Raw genomic sequence first — 19,856 nt, 5'->3', positions numbered from 1 at the left:
GTTGACACACTTCACCAATGTCCAAGTTAGGTTGTCGGCACCCACTAAAATTGGTTTTCCTAATAGTTGATGAATGCCTGCATATATCTGCAAAAAAAATATACACAAGTAAATATTGAGTGTAACCAATGTCCTAAAATATTTCTAGCAGTGTATACTGATCACACACAGCCTTAAATGTTTCATTGGCATTAAACTTTAACCTTTACCCATCACAAAATTCACGCATTGTTGACTAGCTAATTATCTATTAAATGAAAACCATAATTGAATGCAAGCCTAATCTGAATAAAGAGCTCATTCCTAGACTAGAAAGCATTAATTCTATTAAACCTCAGGTACATAAGAGGAAATAATGGTCAACAATTTAATATTTTTGTGATAAAAAATGGTAAAGTAATGCTTTCTAGGAATCTAAAATCTTAATAAATCCAAGAAAAGGCAGAAATCTCAATTCTTTAGGAAAATTATGATTAAATTTTTCGAAAACATAGATAGAAGAAAGAAGGGAGGTGGATATAATGTACCTTTTCACACTCTTCTCCATATAACCAATTTTTCAAATATATTCTTGATTTATCTCCTGGTCTTTTTTTCAGGCATCCAATGTGATCTGCATAGGGTTGACAAATATGACACTGTAAGCATTACAATATTCATCAACATATGCATTAATGCACACAAAAGGAATTATCAGCTTACACTTATGTTCACATTGAATGCAAGTAAGAAAATCTCCATCTTCAGTCCCTTGGATTTTGATTTCGCTGCAAATCCGGCAACGACATGATAGACAAAACCAGTCACCATCAGGGATATCCTACACAAACAGAACCAAGACCAGTTATTGGTATGAAAGTACAGAATTGATGTAACCACAAGATAACATTTAATATGACATGATTGAGAAGGAAAGCAGTTAATATACCTCTAAACCAAGACACTTTATATGAAATGCAGGCGGGCATTTGTCACATAAAATAAGTTCTCCACCATCATGACAAACAGAACAATTGTCACTTTCACCTTGACACAGATCATTGCATTATTTTTCCAAAGCTTCCCTTGCCCAATTTTTATGCATTAGTTGTATCATGCAATCCAAGAGTGACCTACCATCCCTCAAAAAGATATTAGCACAAGGCCTGCAGTCATAACAGCCACTAGCATGAAATGCAAAGGCACCAGGTGTATATACATTCTGACAACAGCCACACTTGATTCCATCAAGAGTTACCCTCCCTTCAATGTCTTGAGTGTTCTTGCTCCTTTTCCCCGATAGTAGACCTTAGATGTTGGCAATACCATGTTGCTTTCTATTAACCAAGACAAAACATTTTGATGAGACAAACAAGGGGAATTTACGTTCTGCACCCTTGTAGGTAATCCATTCTTCTTATGCTTTGGTGGGCAGGCCTTTGATTTCGTGGTGCGTTTATGATTTGTATTCCCAATTGGTAAACCACCTGGAGTATGTGATTCAGCTACAACTTCGACAGGATAGGATGCCCCAATCGAAAGATGAACATTTTGGGACAACATCCTGCTCTGGTGTTTTTGGGACAGCACGAAATTCATGTTGGACTCCTTTTTCATATGACTACAAACTTGAGGAATTGAATAGTAAACCTTCTTGTCCTGTGTATTTGGTGACTTGTACCTGTATCGTCTTTGCCTAGGACAATTTTTGTGTATAGTCCACTCAATTTTTCATCCAAGATATGCTAGATGTTTTCTTACTTTTGTCTTCAAACCTTCCCTGGTCATCTTGCTCTCACATCCAACTCCATATTGATTAATAACATCAGGACAAAATTCAACTTCAGATAGCACCAGAGGTTGCCAATATATGGACGTAGAGCGTCTACGTTTTTCACTTCTTTCATTTTGAGACTCAGGTTCTTCTACCAACACAATTTCTTTTTCTGATGCACCATCCACCAAAGGATTTGTATCATATTTCTCTTGAAGGAAAATGATGCTACCACCGTTTTGATCGGTATCTATCAAGTTCGTAGAGTTACCACTTTCCACAGGGCAATCAGATATTCCAATTTTAGAACCAAGTACATTACTAGGACTAGCATCACAATGAACAATATCAGTATGTTCAACTGACTCCAGCTCTGGTGTTTCTTTCAAGAAAGCAAAGTAATCACCAACTATCTCCCTTACAAGGTCTCTCCACAAGTCTTTCACATTACAAGTCCATTCCCTTATTTTATCAAATTCCTTATGATTCCTTAAATCAAACTAAATTTGCTTAAATGAAACTCCAATATAGGAAAACTGCTCACACTCCTCAATCACTTCAAGAAGCATCTACTTCCCTCGTGGCTCCCAATTCCCAGTAGCTTCATTCCAAACTTGAGTGATCCTCAATTGATGAATTCCAATCTTCAGTTCATCACCCAAATCTGGGAAGAATATGCTCCTTTCCTCCATTCCATTGCAGTGATCAAATATAACACCTTCCCACTGAGCCTCCTCGTATAATGCATCAACACATAGACCAAATGGAAGGTCCCATACCCCGAATTCAATCAGAGGAGGCAGGGGTCTAATGAGCCCACGTTCATTGCAACCATCTGCAGAAGAAAAAGAAGAAGAACTACCACCATCCAAAACGGGTGAAACCTCTACCACATCCACAAGATGATTTGATCCACCTTCTTCAAAAATGTTGTCATATCTGACACGACACTTTTGCTTCGCCCAGTCGATAACTATGCCTTGGTGCCATGAGCCCAAAAAACCATCTTCTATACTCCTAATCTGAAAATAAAGTAAATAAAAAAAATTAATGTTTCAATTTCTTTAACTGGAAATTTCAGATGAAAAGATCACCGAGTTCATGTTATACATAAAGTAGTAGTAAAAGAAATGCAAATGATAATAAGGGAAATACTGAGACATGAAAATAACATTGAATCCACGTAATGTTTTGTCATAAACAGTGCCAAAATTCAACACTTGCATGAACAAGGCTCGAGACAATCAAAGCAAACCGTGAATGGGAATTCAATCATGAAGCCAACAATCAGAAGGGTTTTCATCGTGGAAACATATTGTAACCATAAATTGACAACATGACATCAAAGAGTTGTAAACAAAATAGGACATCGAGGAGTTGTAAACAAAGATACAAACACAATAACAGAGAGCCCATAAAAACTTTAAAAGATTTATAAATTATTGGCGTAACAACAATAGACCAATTGTGTAATCCAAGAAAACAAAGAACCCAAAAAATTACCTAAAAGAACACAGAAAAGTACAAAACATACGAAAAAATTGACCCAAGAAATTCATAAATAAAAAAGATCATATCTTTATTTAAAAAGAAAAAGAAAAAAGAAAAAACTATATAGCATTAAAAAGATAACAGAAAAGTACAAAACATACAACAAAAATCACGACCCCAAAAATTCATGAACAAAAGAATACCATATCTTTATTTAAAAAAAAAACTATATAGCATTACTAGGAAAACAGAAAAGTAAAAAACATACAACGAAAATCACGACCCAAGAAATTCATAAACAAAAAAGATCATATATTCATTTAAAAAGAAACTATATAGAATTACCTCGACTCTCTCATTGACAAGAAGCTTTTTTTCCCTCTTTGCGGAACACTTAACATCTTCAACCGCCATTGGAGACTGATTCTGAGACACGACAACCTCAGTACAGTGTAACATTCAACCATAGTTCAGAATGAACGCCGTATATAACATACAACGAAAATCACCACCCCAAAAATTCATGAACAAAAGAATACCATATCTTTATTTAAAAAAAAAAACTATATAGCATTACTAGGAAAACATAAAAGTAAAAAAATACAACGAAAATCACGACCCAAGAAATTCATAAACAAAAAAGATCATATATTCATTTAAAAAAAACTATATAGCATTACCTCGACTCTCTCATTGACAAGAAGCTTTCTTTTCCTCTTTCCGAAACACTTAACATCTTCAACCGCCATTGGAGACTGATTCTGAGACACGACAACCTCAGTACAGTGTAACATTCAACCACAGTTCAGAACGAACGCCGTATATAACATACAACGAAAATCACGACCCCAAAAATTCATGAACAAAAGAATACCATATCTTTATTTAAAAAAAACTATATAGAATTACTAGGAAAACAGAAAAGTAAAAAACATACAACGAAAATCACGACCCAAGAAATTCATAAACAAAAAAGATCATATATTCATTTAAAAAAAACTATATAGCATTACCTCGACTCTCTCATTGACAAGAATCTTTCTTTTCCTCTTTCCGGGACACTTAACATCTTCAACCGCCATTGGAGACTGATTCTGAGACACGACAACCTCAGTACAGTGTAACATTCAACCACAGTTCAGAACGAACGCCGTATATAACATACAACGAAAATCACGACCCCAAAAATTCATGAACAAAAGAATACCATATATTTATTAAAAAAAAACTATATAGCATTACAATGAAAACAGAAAAGTACAAAACATACAACGAAATCACGACCCCATAAATTAATGAACATAAGAATACCATATCTTTATTTAAAAAAAAACTATATAGCATTACAAGGAAAGTAGAAAAGTACAAAACATACAACGAAAATCACGACCCAAGAAATTCATGAACAAAAGAATACTATATCTTTATTTAAAAAAAAAACTATATAGCCTTACCTCGACTCTCTCATTGACAAGAAGCTTTCTTTCCCTGTTCTCGTAACACATAACATCTTCAACCGTCATTGGAGACTGATTCTGAGACACGACAGCCTTAGTACAGCGTATCATCTTCAACCACAGTTCAGAACGAACGCCGTATATACCTGTATAACAAGAAGCCAAGAAAACGATCAAGAACGCCGTATATCACCGAACCGTATGACAAGAAGCCAAGAAAAACGATCAAGAACGCTGAAACCTATCAAAGAACAACAAGAAACTACGTTAACCAAACAAGCCCGGTTCTTGTTTAGCTGTTTCCTTTAATGCTTGTCCGCAAGAAAAGAAAAGAAAACACTCATTTCAGTCTCGCTCGTTGCTGTTTTATACTATCAGTTAGAGCTTCAAACGGTGGTCCTGTCCTCAGCCTATTATTCGCTCTCCTAAGAGCGCCTTCAATCAGGTTTAGGTGTTTGAAAAGAGCGGGAGGGTGCACGTCGAATATTTTTATATTTATATTTTTTTGAGTTAATCTCAATCCTAATTAATTCTTTTGAGTAGAGTTAGTTTCCCTGATATCCTACAAGATTTGATTATTATTTGAGCCAGCTAATTGTTGAAGAGGAAAAAAAAATAGATACAATAATATCAGATAATAAATGATCGTATCGGAAAATTGATAATGGTATCTGATGAATTTTATTGATTGTTGGATTGAAGAGGTTTACTTTGATAATCGTATAGGTACTTTTTCTTCAGGCATATACTTAATTGTAAATACAATTATACAACGGTGGATGTTTAAAAATTATTATTCTTATACCTTTAAAAATTTATTACTATTAATAAACCTACATAATAAGCTAATATTTAAATAATCTTTGATTTTTTTATAAACAGAATATGCTATTGAAGTATACTATTTATACATCCTTAATATTAATTAATTTCCTTTTTCGTTCGTGTATATTTGACAAGGATTTCTTTCTCTTTTTATTTCAGAATCGTTATTTTTTTTCTTTCATAATCACAAGTTTTACTAATTTGAAATATGTGTATTTACAAACAAAATTTGTCCCGCGTGTTGCGTCCTTTTTATTTATTTGTTTTTCATTCCGTATTTCACTCTTTTTCTGTTTCTTTTGATATCTTTATTCTATCATTTTTTTAAAAATATATATATAATGCAAAGAAAATCTGGAATAATCTCATGCATGAAAATTGGGCTTTTATTTCTTACATCAATTGAAAAATTCATGGTTTCCTTTCAATTGGTCTTTGACTGAATATTTTTAGTTTTTTTACTTTGACCCAATTTTTTTTTTTTTTTTGGTAGAAACTTTGACCGGATATTTACTTTGTGCATAGATACATTTCACAATTTCATCGTAAATAGATGACATTATTTGTGTGCATCAATTGTTTCAAAAATTATTTGAAAACAATAATACATTATGTTTATCAGAATACAAACCGATCGAGGAAGTAAGATGAAATAAAATAATTATTATTTAAATTATTATTTTTACTATTCATTTTTATTATGAATAAGTTTTTTTTTTTAATATACATTTAGAGCCACTTTTTTTAAGATTTTTTTTAGCCATCCGTTTTTATTATGAATAAGTATATTATCTTATACATACTTAATATTAATTAATTTCCTTTTTTATTCTAGTATATATTTTTTCTCTATATGTCATGTTTAGATAGTAAGTATCGTATGATTTGGTGATACTGTAAGATTGTAAATTATTTTGAATGTGATTATATTAAAATTAAATTCTTGTAATTACTGTTCACGCCAGATCGTGCCCCTTTTCATCCAAAAAGAAAAAAAAAACAATTTGACAAGGTTTTATTTCTCTTTTTATTTCATTATAGTCATTTTCTCTTAGATGTAAGTATGTAAGGAATCCAAATAGGGAAAGGATATTTTGGGCATGTTAGTCATTTGGGCATAGTATAGTATAAGACCTGATAGTATAAAGCCTAATTGTATAAGACCTGATTGAATTTTAATACTATCCAGCGTTTGACACGGTATTATATAAAATAATATATTGTATAAGATAATATCATCTAGTATTTGGTAATGCACTGTATAATACTATATATGATAAAAATAAATATTTTTAATAAAAATATCCTTTAATAAAGAATTTATATAATTCTTCAAAAAATGTCATATAATAGTGTGTCCAAAATATAAATTAATTTTTATAAAAATAAAAATATTCAATATTTTAAAAAATAATATATTGAAAAATTAATTTTTATTTTAATAGATTAATATTAAAATAATATATTAATTTTTGAGAATTACATTGGTCAATGATGTTAATACATCAATATTTTATCAGGCCTTATCCCTCACCTTTAGGCCGAATTAAGTTATACATCATTTTGATGTATTAAGGGATTATGTTGTATAAGCTTATACTATACGATGGTCACACCAAAGAACTGAAAATGTCATAACGTATAGTATAAGCTTATATTATCATGCCTTATACGTCACACTAATTATCAAGTTACTACCAATTAATCTCACCGTTAAATCGATTATGTTGATCCAACGGTTATATTTATTTCCATCTTTGTATTGTCATGATTTCCAAATTTAATATTTCATATTTATTTTCACCTCTGTATGGTTATGATTTTCCATATTTAATACTTTCACTTTAAATATTGGGAATCATAACCATACAAAGATGAAAATAAATATAATTGTTGAATCAACATAATCGATCTAACGGTGAGATTGATTGGTAGTAACATGGTAGTAACACAACTTGGTTGTTATAATATCTTTTCTCATAAAAATATCTTGATTTCTGTCGTAAAACAACGTCATTTTGGGTTCAATGTAGATAACTTATCTACAATAAGAGCAGAAAAAATAATCTTTTTTAAAGTTAAAAATGCAAAGAAAATCTGGAATAATCTCATTCGTGAAATTTAGGCTTTTATTTCTTACTTCAATTGAAAAATTCACGGTTTCCTTTTCAATTTATCTTTGACTGAATATTTTTACTTTGACACAGTATTTAACATACATACATTTCACATTTTTTTTTTGGTACTAATATATTTCACATTTTCATCATAAATAGATGACATTATTTGTGTCCATTAAATGTTTCAAAAATATTTTGAAAAACAATGGTACATGTTGTTTATCAGAATTCAAACGGAGGAAATCAGAGGAAATAAAATAGTTATTATTTAATTTTTTTATTTTAGCTGTCTGTTTTTATTATGAATAAGTTTATATTTTTTATTCACTTTGTAACCCATTTTTTTAAGATATTTTTTAGCCATCCGTTTTTTATTATGAATGAGTATATTATGTTATACATACTTAATATTAAATAATTTCTTTTTTTCTTGTATACTTTTTTCTATATATCTCCTTTGTTTTTTTTTTTTGGAACTTCTATATCTCATGTTTAAATAGTTAGTATCGTATGATTTGAGGATAATGTAAGATTGTAAATTATTCTGAATGTGATTATATTAAAATCAAATTCTTGTAATTGCTGTTCAAGTGAGATCATGCCGTTTTTATTCCAAAATAGAAAAAAAAAAGATTTGACGAGGTTCTCTTTTTATTTCAGTATAGTCATTCTCTTAGATTTGAGGAATTCCATAACCGTTTTTTTAATGGGACAGGATCTGTTTACAAATTTTTTCAAATTTTTTTACAAATTATACTATCTTCTCCCGGGAGAACATAGTGTAGTTTGTAAAAGTTTGTATTCTCCCGGGAGAATATAGTGTAGTTTGTAAGAGTTTGTAAACAAAAAAGTTTGTAAATATAATCTGCCCCTTTTTTAATTATCAAAAGTTTTACTAATTTCAATATCTGTATTTAGAAACAAAATTTTTCCAGCACGTTGCGTCCTTTTTATTTATTTGTTTTTCTCTTTGTATTTGTCTCTTTTCCTGGTTCTTTTCTTATCTTTATTTTATCTTTTTTTAAACAAAGGTTTAAAATGCAAAGAAAATCTGGAATAATATCATTCAAGAAATTTGGGCTTTTATTTCTTACTTCAATTGAAAAATTCACTGTTACCTTTTCAATTGGTCTTTGACTGAATATTTTTACTTTGACCGAATATTTACTTTGTCCATATATAGATACATTTCACATTTTCATCATAAATAGATGACATTATTTGTGTGCGTCAAATGTTTATTTAAATAATTATATTTTATTTTTTATTATAGCTATCCGTTTTTATTATGAATAAGTTTACATTTTTTTATTCATTTCGTAAGACATTTTTTTAAGGTTTTCTTTTTTTTTTTAACCTTTTAACAGATATATATCACCAGAAGTATATTTGTAATACTAATATCTCAAGTTGAAGATGGTGGTTAGGTAAAGCCTTTTCCAAGCTCTGGATTCAAACCGTTGAAATTGTATGTAATATTTGTTTAAGATCACAACCCACTTCTATTACAACTAATTGCCGTCAAATATATTACAAACAAACATTGAAAAGAATTAATAAAATAAATTATTATAATAAAAAACTCCAAACCGTTGATTTTTTTTGCATTGGCCTTTAGATGCAATAAAGTTATTTTGATATCCAAAAAAATGATATAATATTATGTTTAATCTAAAGAATGAAATTGAATAGAATAAAAAAAAAATTAATATCAAGTAATAAATTGAAATTACAATTGATACAATCAAAAATAAAATCACTGTTATTAAGGTAATGAGTCATTGGGTTACCGGTCGGACCGGTGGCCAGTGGGTCACTGGTTGGACCGGTTGACCCGGATATATTTTATATATAAATATGAACATATAAATTTAATTATATTCTCCATATCTAAAATGAGCTAAACAAGGTTCACTAGATAAGCTTAAAAATTATTCAATCACACTTTTACAAGTTCATAAAATTCAAATAAATGAAAATGCACGTTATTACTATGTCAATTTAAAATTGCAATTCAGAATACTCATAAGCATATCTCAAAAGGTTATATGTTGTGAATTCATATTTTTCAAATTCATCTACATTGAAATAATATATGTCACATTCTCGTAATTTATTGTTCCGCAAAATTGCTTCAGCATTGAAAACTGAAATTTGAGGTCATTGTAGAAAAGTATACTACTAGCAAATAAAATTACAAAAAAAATTAAAATGAGTTCTATATTTTTTTCTAACAAGATAAAACAATTTTGGTTTTTGAATTTTTTTATTATTATTATAAAAATACATGACCCGACTGGGTCACCGGTTTTAATCGGATGTGATGCATGGCTGGTCGATGCTTGACTCGAACAAATTCAATGACCGATTTACCAGATTCTAGGTCGGGTCAAATTTCACAACACTTAATAGAATAATGTGGTCAACGAAATTTTTTTTTTCTAAGCAACTTCTTAAAAAGCAATGAGAGGGGGATGAATAGAATCATTGGAAAATTCAGTTGGATGAGAAACATTAAAAGGGTTTAGAAAAGTGTATATAAATTTTGATATAATACATGGTTTGTATTTGTAATTCTCTAATTTTTCATACAATGGATTTTGATATCCTCCTTAGATATGTTCAAATCTTTTGGATGAATCTCGTAATTTGTTCCTACGTGATTTTATTCATCTTCCATGTTGTTTCTTTTTTTTACAATATTTTTATGAAAGAAATAACCAAGTAATTTTGCCGTAAATAAAAAATAAATCTTGTTATACTGGTTTTAATATCCATAATAGATTAATTACCAACAAATGGCATCAAAGTGTGGCTGAATTTAGTATTTCTTATTTTGATGGGTTAAAATTCGAGATCGCAATTAATCAAGATGGAGCAATTTGATAACAATAAAAGGGAGTGAAGAATGTGAACAAGCACGGGTTGTTGAGCGAGGAACAATGGCTAGCAAAAGAGCATAGAAATGTTACCATTATAAAATAGTGGCACATGAGGGATAGGATAATAGAGATTTTCTCCCAATGTTTTAAGGGTAAATGCACTACTTTTTTTTTTGTAACATATAAATGCACTACTTCAAATTTGGACAAGTTGTCTATAGATTTTGATTATTTTGTCCAATTTTTTTTTTATATAAAAAGAATTCAAAAAAATAAAAAACAAGTTTCGACCCCGTTGGAGAACTTGGACGATGTGCCACATGGCACAATTCCAGCCGTCTGAAATAATTTCTTCCCCCTATAAATAACCCTTATCCCTCTTTGTTATCTATTCTCTAATTCTCCATTCTCCTCCTTCAATTCTCTTATTATCTCTATCCAAAAAAATTTCACAACCAATCTTTGTACCTGTTATGGACATGGTCCATACTCTAGAAAGAGGAAACTAAGACAACTAAAGGAAAACATCAATCTATGATACTAATCCTAATACGATATCAATGAACCTAGGCATGGGCCTTCAGAGGAGGCACCAAAGGTACATAATTTCACTACCCACAAGTAAATCCTATAAATAAGAGGTAAAGCTTACAGGTATGGACACCATATTCTCTCTCTATTGTTATATCATCACTGTTCACACATACCACCCTTTTGGCTAACGTTGTTATTATCAGCGCATAGTGGTTTGCTACATTTAAGAATATTAATCCATATATATCTGAGAGAGCTTCTAGGTCGAATATCAACTTACTAGTCTCTTGACTAGACATCTCTATCCCTATAACATAACCTTGGTGTTGTCTGTGGAAAATTTGGTAAATTCCTAGTCCCATGACCAAATAAGGTAAATACTAGAAGTAGAAGCCCCCTGCCGCCGATGGCAAATCCTGTTTTGGTGGAGGTTGATCAAACTTCCAATGAGCCTGATTATGGCGCTGCACCTGATTATAATGTTGTACGCTACAGTGACACCATCTTGGACACGGCTTCCACCCTGGCATCCAATCCTCCAAGTCAACTAGTTGCAGGTCAGCCAACATCTCACCAACCCCTAGCTGCGGACGCATATACTAGCATTACGCAACACAATTTTACGACGGATGGAAGAAATGAAAAATCCTTATCAACTCCATAGATAAGAGGATGCTCGCAAGATGCAAGAGATGGAAGAATGGTTGCTACAATGGAGAAAACCGGAGCGCTTTGAAGGTCAAGTCCGAGATGAAGAGCATAGAAGAAGAGAAAGACATAGAGAAGTTCACCACAGCGGAAATTCCGATAACAATGTTGAGAACGAGGCTAGAAATTCAAATGAAGTGAACAACCAACTCCGAGTTAGAAGAAATGGTGGCCGAGGTATAGGTGATCAAAGTCGAATCATGAATGACGGTCGAGATCAAAATGACGAAAGAGTAAAAAATGTGGAAGCGAAGCAAAGCTGGTCGCAACCTGATTTCAGAGTCCAGAGGTTGAAGTAAATGACAGAAAGAAAACAGAGGCCGAAGTCCGCAAAGGAAGAGTCCAGTTGAAAGAAAAAAAAATGACCTGGAAATAAGAGGCAACCTGATTTCAGGTATAACAACCCTCTCTGTCAAATAAATGACAATGAATTAATAAAGTGTTTAAGTGGGAATTTAAACACGTATTCAAGGAAACGGTAAATGGTAAATCATGTAATTGACATGATAAATGAGTTAAAAATACAGGATTACTTTGGTCTCTAATAGGTCTCTAAAATAAGTTAAATCATGTAATTCATCACAGACAAGTCTAATAGGTCTCTAAAATAAGTATAAGGTATATGAGGGGACATAGATGTCCTTATGTGAAAAGTCAGGATTACTTTGGTAATTAACCAAGGTTAAGTCAAAAATTGATTTCAATTATGTAATTAAATTCTATGATTAATTTCATGGGTTCAAAGTGATATCATTGTGATCAAATAATGTCTAGATTAATTTCTAAAAATAGGTCAAAGTAAGAAAAATTAATAAACCAATGAAAACTGGTTTAGGTAAAAAATGAATGCAAAGTTGTTAAGTTATTAACATAACTTAACTTTGTGAATTCTTTGCATGATTCTTGATGTATGATTGATTTTTTGTGACCTTGTATGTTTTATATTCTTAAAGGTCAAAGTTTAGTGTTCACTAACCAATAAGAATCAAGGTTGACTAGTCTTGAACAAATGGACTAATGAATGGAAAGTTTGAAAGTCTTAAAGTGTAGAAAATGCCAAGTAAGCAATCCTAGTCACTTTGCCATTGTTGGATGGTTTATACATGTGGAATAGTTCTAGAATGTTTTATAGAAAGATGACAAAGCAAGTGTGAAGAAAAGCAACCAATAGGAAACTAACTAGTGTGTTAAGTTGGAAAATGTAAAAGTAAGTAACTTTGGTGATATTTTTACAACATAGCCGGTCATCCTTTGTGCTCCTAAGTCCCATGCATGTTTTTTCTCTTCTTCTTCCTCACATGGCCGTGGCATATGCTAGAGAGAGAGAGAGAGAGAGAGAGAGCTTGTGAGTTCTTGGATTTTGATGAACCCTTAGTTCATCATGGTTCTTAGCAGGAATTAGGATCAAATTGTGTGATTAAATGATGAAAAACAAGGTTAATGTCCTAAGATGTCCTCAATTACAAGTTCAAGAGCTTTATTGGAAATTTGTATGATTCTTGTAGGAAAAGCAAGCTTGAAAGGCAACTGGAGAAGGAAGAAGATTCTGGAGCTCAAGAGGAGAAAAATTGCCTAAGTGTTGAGCGCTAAAACGTCCACACTGAGCGTTTTAGCGCCCTGCTACAGGAAGAGGCCAAAACTTGCTGGTGATGAGCGCTAAAACGCCCACACAGAGCGTTTTAGCGCGCTGCTGCACTTAGAAGATGGAAAATTGCTGGTCTTGGGCGCTAAAACGACCTGCAATAAGCGTTTTAGCGCCCTGAAGTGGAAAAAGGACTCTGGTCTCCACCGCTAAAACGTCCAAATCAAGAGTTTTAGCGTTGGAGTCAGTTAAAGTCAGTTGAGCATTCACCAAGTTTGGATGCTAAAACGATCATTCCTTAACGTTTTAGCGTTTTTGTCAGTTAAAAGCAGTTGAGCATACGTAAAGCATGGACGCTAAAACGGTCACTTATGGACGTTTTAGCGCCCACATCAGTTTTCTGTTTTTAATTGTAACACTATAAAAGGCAAAGCCTTCACACTTAGTAAAAAATCTGGAATTTTCTCTCTCTCTCTTAAACTTTAGTCTGGCTTTTCTCTAAATTCTCTTAGTGTTTTAGTTGTTTGTATTAGGATTTCTTTGTAATAGTTTGCAGATTGAAGACTTTCAACATGGAAATGAAGTTTGATTCTTCTTCTCTTGTCTATTCCTTAGTCACGTCTGAGTAGAGTCTTTGTAGTCTGAATGCAATAGAACTCCATGATAATATTATGTTGATCTGATTAATATGATGAAGTATTTTTCATGTGTTGATTTGAGATTTTCTGATTTAATTATTTCTATCAAGGAAGTAGTGTAGAACAGGGATGTTTATATGACTTCTGTATCTGATAATCTCAACATCAGAATTCTAGTACTCAAGGGATTGATGCTAGAGTTCTGATGTAATCTTAAGATTTTAGTATTTCATGCATGTATTAAGAAAGAGATCACCAAAGGATTAGGGTTTCTGATTAATGTATCTATCAGGGTAGTAAGGGATTACATCTTGATGATAAGTAAAAGGTTGATTAACATCACATGGAAAAGAATTCATCATATGATCAGTTTTACACGGGTTATTATGGAGGAAAGTTGTTTTCTGACTACTTGTTGTTTTATTAATTCTTAATCCATATTTATTTTGTGTCAAATTACTTACAATCAATTTTCTGGTGACAAATTATTCATGACTTTTACAAATTCTTATCTGATTCAAATTAGTTTTCTATGGTTTATTGGTGCTTGAACACAATTCCTCGTGGGAACGATCTTTACTCATCATTTTATTACTTGTACGACTAGTGCACTTGCTAAACGTCCAACAAGTTTTTTGGCGCCGTTGCCGGGGAATTTGTTTTTCAACACTAACTGATACCATAGAATTCTGAGATTGAATCCTTTTATTTTCAGTATTTTAGTTTATGTTAAGTTTCTGGTCAATTTTGATTCTGGTATATGCGAGGTACACTTGATCCGAATTTGTTGTTGTATGATCCAGAATTAGAAAGGACATTGAGGAAGCACGAAAGGGCAGTCAGGCAAAGGAGACAGTTGCAAGAAATTGGTGAATCCAGTACGGTTAATCAGGAAGAGATAATGGCAGAGAATCACTGACCACCACCACCACCACCACAGAGGACACTGGGAGAGTACATGACTCCTGCAGTGATTCCTCCAATTTGGAGTGTTGTGCGCCCAACAGTGGAGCCCAACAACTTTAAATTGAAGCCTGCTTTGATACATTTGGTGCAGAAGGATCAGTTTGCTGGAACCAGTGCAGAGGACCCTTACTTGCACATAGAGAACTTTATGTTGTTGAGTGATACTGTGAAGATAAATGGTGTCACAAGAGATGCAATTTTGTTGAGACTATTCACTCATTCACTGACGGATGATGCAAGGAGATGGCTGCAATCATTGCCACAAGGAAGTATAACAACTTGGGATGATCTGCAAACCAAGTTCTTGCAGTGGTTTTTCTCAGCATCCAAGAGGGCCAAGTTGAAGGACGAGATTACAAGCTTTAAGCAGAAAGAGTCAGAATCCATTTATGAGGCTTGGGAGAGGTTCAAGACTTTGTTGAGGAAATGTCCACAGCATGGAATTGAGGCATGGCAACAAGCAGCAATCTTCCTGCAAGGAATGACCACTAACACTAGAACCTTGGTGCATACCACTGCTGGTGGATCATTGACTACCAAGACTCCTCAAGAAGCCTTGGATATCTTTGAGTCATTGGCATCTCAGGAATTTGATAATGCCCCAGTGGCTGACAGAAGGACAGGAATCATCAGGTTGGATGGGTATGATGCTCTGTTGGCAAGGAATGATCAGCTGATGCAGACACAGAGACAACAGCAGCAACAGTTGGATACCCTTATTAAGCAACTCTCTTCACAAAAGGTAGCTTATGTGGAAACCAAGAGTGTATGTGCTATCTGTGGCAAAGGCCATGTGACAGAGGAGTGTGATTATGGGGGATCACCAGAACAAGCGGAGGTGAATGGAGTGTGGTATGATCAGAATAATCAAAGGAACTACAACAATCAAGGAAGGAATGTTTATGTGCCACCATGGAAGAACAAGAATCAACACCCAGGATTCAACTATAGTTCCAACCATCAATTGAACCCACCATTACATCCTCCACCACCACATATGAAGGAGCAGTCAAGTGATCCTGCTGCATGGGAGAAAGCGTTTGCTCAGTTATCTAAGACAACTCAGGATTATATCCAGGGTTCTAATTCATTCAGGGAAGAGACAACTGCATTCATGCAGGAGACCAGAACTTCTTTCAGAAATCAGGAAGCATCAATCAGAAATTTGGAGACCCAGATTGGTCAATTATCAAGACAGATATCAGAGAGACCACAAGGGAAATTTCCAGGTGATACATTAGTGAATCCTAAGGAGCACTGTAAAGCAATTATGACAAGAAGTGGGTTGGTACTTCAACCAGTGAAAAAGAATGTGGAAAATAAAAAGAATGAAGAAGAGGTTGTGGTTGAAGATGTAGTCTCTGATGATGAAGTAGAGAAGATGAGAAATGAGAAAAGTGAGAAGGAAGTAGTTGTTAGAGATGTTATAGTTGGAATTGAGAAAGAAGAGGAAGGGAAGGACAATAAGAATGAAGGAGAGGTAGAAGTTAGTAAAAATGCTTCCCCCCAAAATATGATGAAGTGGGAAAAGAAGAAGATGGCTGACAAGAAAGAACAGCCAGTTATTTTATCTCTCTATGCTATAGTTCCCTACCCTTAAAGGTTGAAGCAAGAGATTCAGAAACAGCACTATGCAAGATTTCTGGATATCTTCAAAAATTTACAAATTAACATACCATTTTCTGAAGCACTGGAAAATACGCCTCACTATGCAAAGTTCATGAAGGATCTTCTTACTAAGAAGAGGAAATTAACTGATGGTGAGACAGTGGCCCTAACAGCAGAGTGTAGTGCCCTAATCCAGAAGAAGCTTCCAACAAAAATGAAAGATCCTGGAAGCTTCAGTATCTCTATTGCTATAGGACATGCGGAGGTGGGAAAGGCATTGTGCGATTTGGGAGCCAGTATAAACTTGATGCCGTTGACAGTATGTAGAGCTTTGGGAATCAACACTTTGAAAGAGACCAATCTTATTCTGCATCTTGCAGATAGATCTATCAAGAGGCCTGGAGGTGTGCTTGAAGATGTCTTGGTCAAGGTAGACAAGTTTATTTTTCCAGTGGATTTTGTGATTCTTGACATGGAGGAAGAGGATACAGAAAGTCCTCTATTGTTAGGAAGACCCTTTTTAGCAACTGCAAGATCTTTGATAGATGTTGAACAAGGAAAGTTGTTGCTAAGGGTGGATGAGGAAACAGTCACAATTGATGTATTTGAAACTATCAAGCACCCTGTTGATGTGGGGGATTGTTTTAGATTGGATGTGATACAGGAGGTTGTGGAAGAAGTGAATAAAGAAGAAGAATTCTCAGTTGAGGAAGAAAGATCGGAAGAAGAGACAGGTACAGAAGATTACCAATAAGAGCCAGAAGTGGAAGAGCTTGAGAAGAAGATTGATGACATTCCAAAAGGAGCACCTAAGGTAGAACTTAAAGAATTACCTTCACATTTGAAGTATGTGTTCCTTGGGGATGATCAAACATATCCAGCAATCATTAATGCAACGTTGTCTGATGAGGAAGAAGGAAAGTTGGTTGAAGTACTTAAGAAGAATAAGCTGGCAATTGGTTGGCAATTTTCTGATCTCAAGGGTATCAATCCTTCCTTCTGCACCCATAAAATATTGATGGAAGAAGAGGTCAAACCAGTGAGGCAACCACAGAGGAGACTCAACCCCACTATGAAGGAGGTAGTGAGGAAGGAGGTTGTGAAGTTTCTTGATGCTGGGATGATTTACCCTATTTCAGACAGTGCTTGGGTGAGTCCTGTGCAAACAGTACCCAAGAAAGGGGGGATGACTGTGGTGAAAAATGAGAATAATAAGTTGATTCCCACAAGGACAATCACTGGTTGGAGAATGTGTATTGACTATCGGAGGTTAAACAAGGCAACCAGGAAGGATCATTTTCCACTTCCTTTCTTGGATCAGATGCTAGAGAGGTTGGCAGGACATGCTTTCTATTGTTTCTTGGATGGTTATTCATGGTACAATCAGATAGCTGTGACACCAGAGGACCAGGAGAAGACCGCATTTACATGTCCATATGGAATTTTCGCATATCGGAGGATACCTTTTGGTCTATGCAATGCTCCTGCCACTTTCCAAAGGTGCATGCTTTCCATTTTCTCTGATATGGTAGAGGAATGTATAGAAATATTTATGGATGAATTTGCTGAATCTGGGTCTGATTTTGATGTATGTCTGAAAAACTTAGATTCTTTCTTAAAAAGATGTCGGGACTGTAATTTGGTTTTGAACTGGGAGAAGTGTCACTTTATGGTGACAGAAGGTATAGTTCTTAGACACAAGGTGTCTAGGAATGGAATTGAAGTGGATAGGGCAAAAATTTCTGTGATAGAGAAACTTCCTCCACCTGTTAATGTTAAGGGTGTGAGGAGTTTTCTTGGTCATGCAGGATTTTATAGGCGGTTCATAAAAGATTTTACAAAAATTGCCAAGCCCTTATGCAAGTTATTGGTCAAGGACCAAGAGTTCCTGTTTGATGATGAATGCCTGCATGCATTCCATGTTTTAAAAGAAAAGTTGACCACTGCACCTATCATGATGGCACCTGATTTTTCATTACCATTTGAATTAATGTGTGATGCTAGTGATTACACTGTAGGAGTGGTATTGGGCCAAAGAGTGAATAAATTGTTGCATGTCATTTACTATGCCAGTAAGATCTTAAATGATGCACAAAAGAATTATGCTACTACAGAAAAAGAATTACTGGTTATTGTGTATGCATTTGACAAATTCAGGCCATATCTGTTAGGATCAAAAGTTATTGTTTACACTGACCATGCAACTTTAAAGTATTTATTAAGCAAGCAGGATGCTAAACCCAGGTTGCTCCGCTGGATGTTACTGTTGCAAGAGTTTGAGGTAGAGATCAAGGACAAAAAGGGAGTTGAAAACTTGGTGGCTGATCACTTATCCAGGATTACAGAAAAAGAGCTTCAAGAAGGACCAGAAGTAGTGATCAGAGAAGAGTTTCCTGATGAACATGTTTTGGCAATATGTGTTGTCACAGAGATGGTTAGGGATAAAGTCTTATCTATCAGTACCCCACCATGGTTTGCTGATTTCGCCAAATATAAAGCTGCTGGATTGATGCCTAAGGATTTCACATGGCAACAGAGGAAGAAATTTCTGCAAGATGTTAAGAGATACATTTGGGATGAGCCATATCTTTTCTATAGATGTTCAGATAGTGTGATCAGATGGTGTATTCCAGAGGAAGAACAAAAGGATGTGTTGTGGCATTGTCATGGTTCTGCATATGGTGGACATTTTGCAGGTGAGAGAACTGCAGCAAAAGTATTGTTGAGTGGCTTCTACTGGCCCACCTTATACAAGGATGCAAAGAAGTTTGTGGAGGCATATGACAACTGTCAGAGAACTGGGAATATTTCTAGGCGACATGAGATGCCGTTGAACAATATCCAGGAAGTGGAGATCTTTGATGTTTGGGGTATGGATTTTATGGGACCTTTCCCTTCTTCCTACTCTAACAAGTACATATTGGTGGCAGTTGACTATGTTTCCAAATGGGTTGAGGCCATAGCTACAACAACCAATGATTCCAGAGTTGTGATTGCTTTTATGAGGAAGCATATATTTTCAAGATTTGGAGTCCCTAGAGCTATCATTAGTGATGGGGGAACTCATTTTGATAATAGGATGGTGGAGTATGCCTTGGCTAAGTATGGAGTGAGGCACAAAATAAGCACTCCATACCACCCACAGACTTGTGGTCAGGTTGAGATTTCCAACAGGGAATTGAAGAGAATATTGGAGAAGACTGTTGGGAATGCTAGGACCCAGTGGTCTAAGAAACTTGATGACACTTTATGGGCGTATAGGACCTCTTTCAAAACTCCTATTGGGATGTCT

At 34.1% G+C, this 19,856-nt stretch overlaps 1 non-coding gene and 1 pseudogene across 1 annotated transcript; both read right to left on the bottom strand.

Moving 5' to 3' along the window:
* Positions 1–6: 6 nt before the first annotated feature.
* Positions 7–11,361, bottom strand: LOC133298013 (uncharacterized; annotated as a pseudogene).
* Positions 11,362–15,293: 3,932 nt separating this feature from the next.
* Positions 15,294–15,400, bottom strand: LOC133298014 (small nucleolar RNA R71). Its single transcript, XR_009749714.1, has one exon. It is a non-coding gene; the product is annotated as a small nucleolar RNA R71 (small nucleolar RNA).
* Between the last annotated feature and the right edge of the window lie 4,456 nt (positions 15,401–19,856).

The sequence above is a fragment of the Gastrolobium bilobum genome, unplaced genomic scaffold, assembly GCF_033153095.1.
Source record: "Gastrolobium bilobum isolate Gb01-03AN ecotype WA unplaced genomic scaffold, APGP_CSIRO_Gbil_v1 utg283839, whole genome shotgun sequence".
NCBI lineage: Eukaryota > Viridiplantae > Streptophyta > Magnoliopsida > Fabales > Fabaceae > Gastrolobium > Gastrolobium bilobum.
Note: the sequence above shows the minus strand (reverse complement) of the source record. Positions and strands in the feature narration are given on the sequence as shown.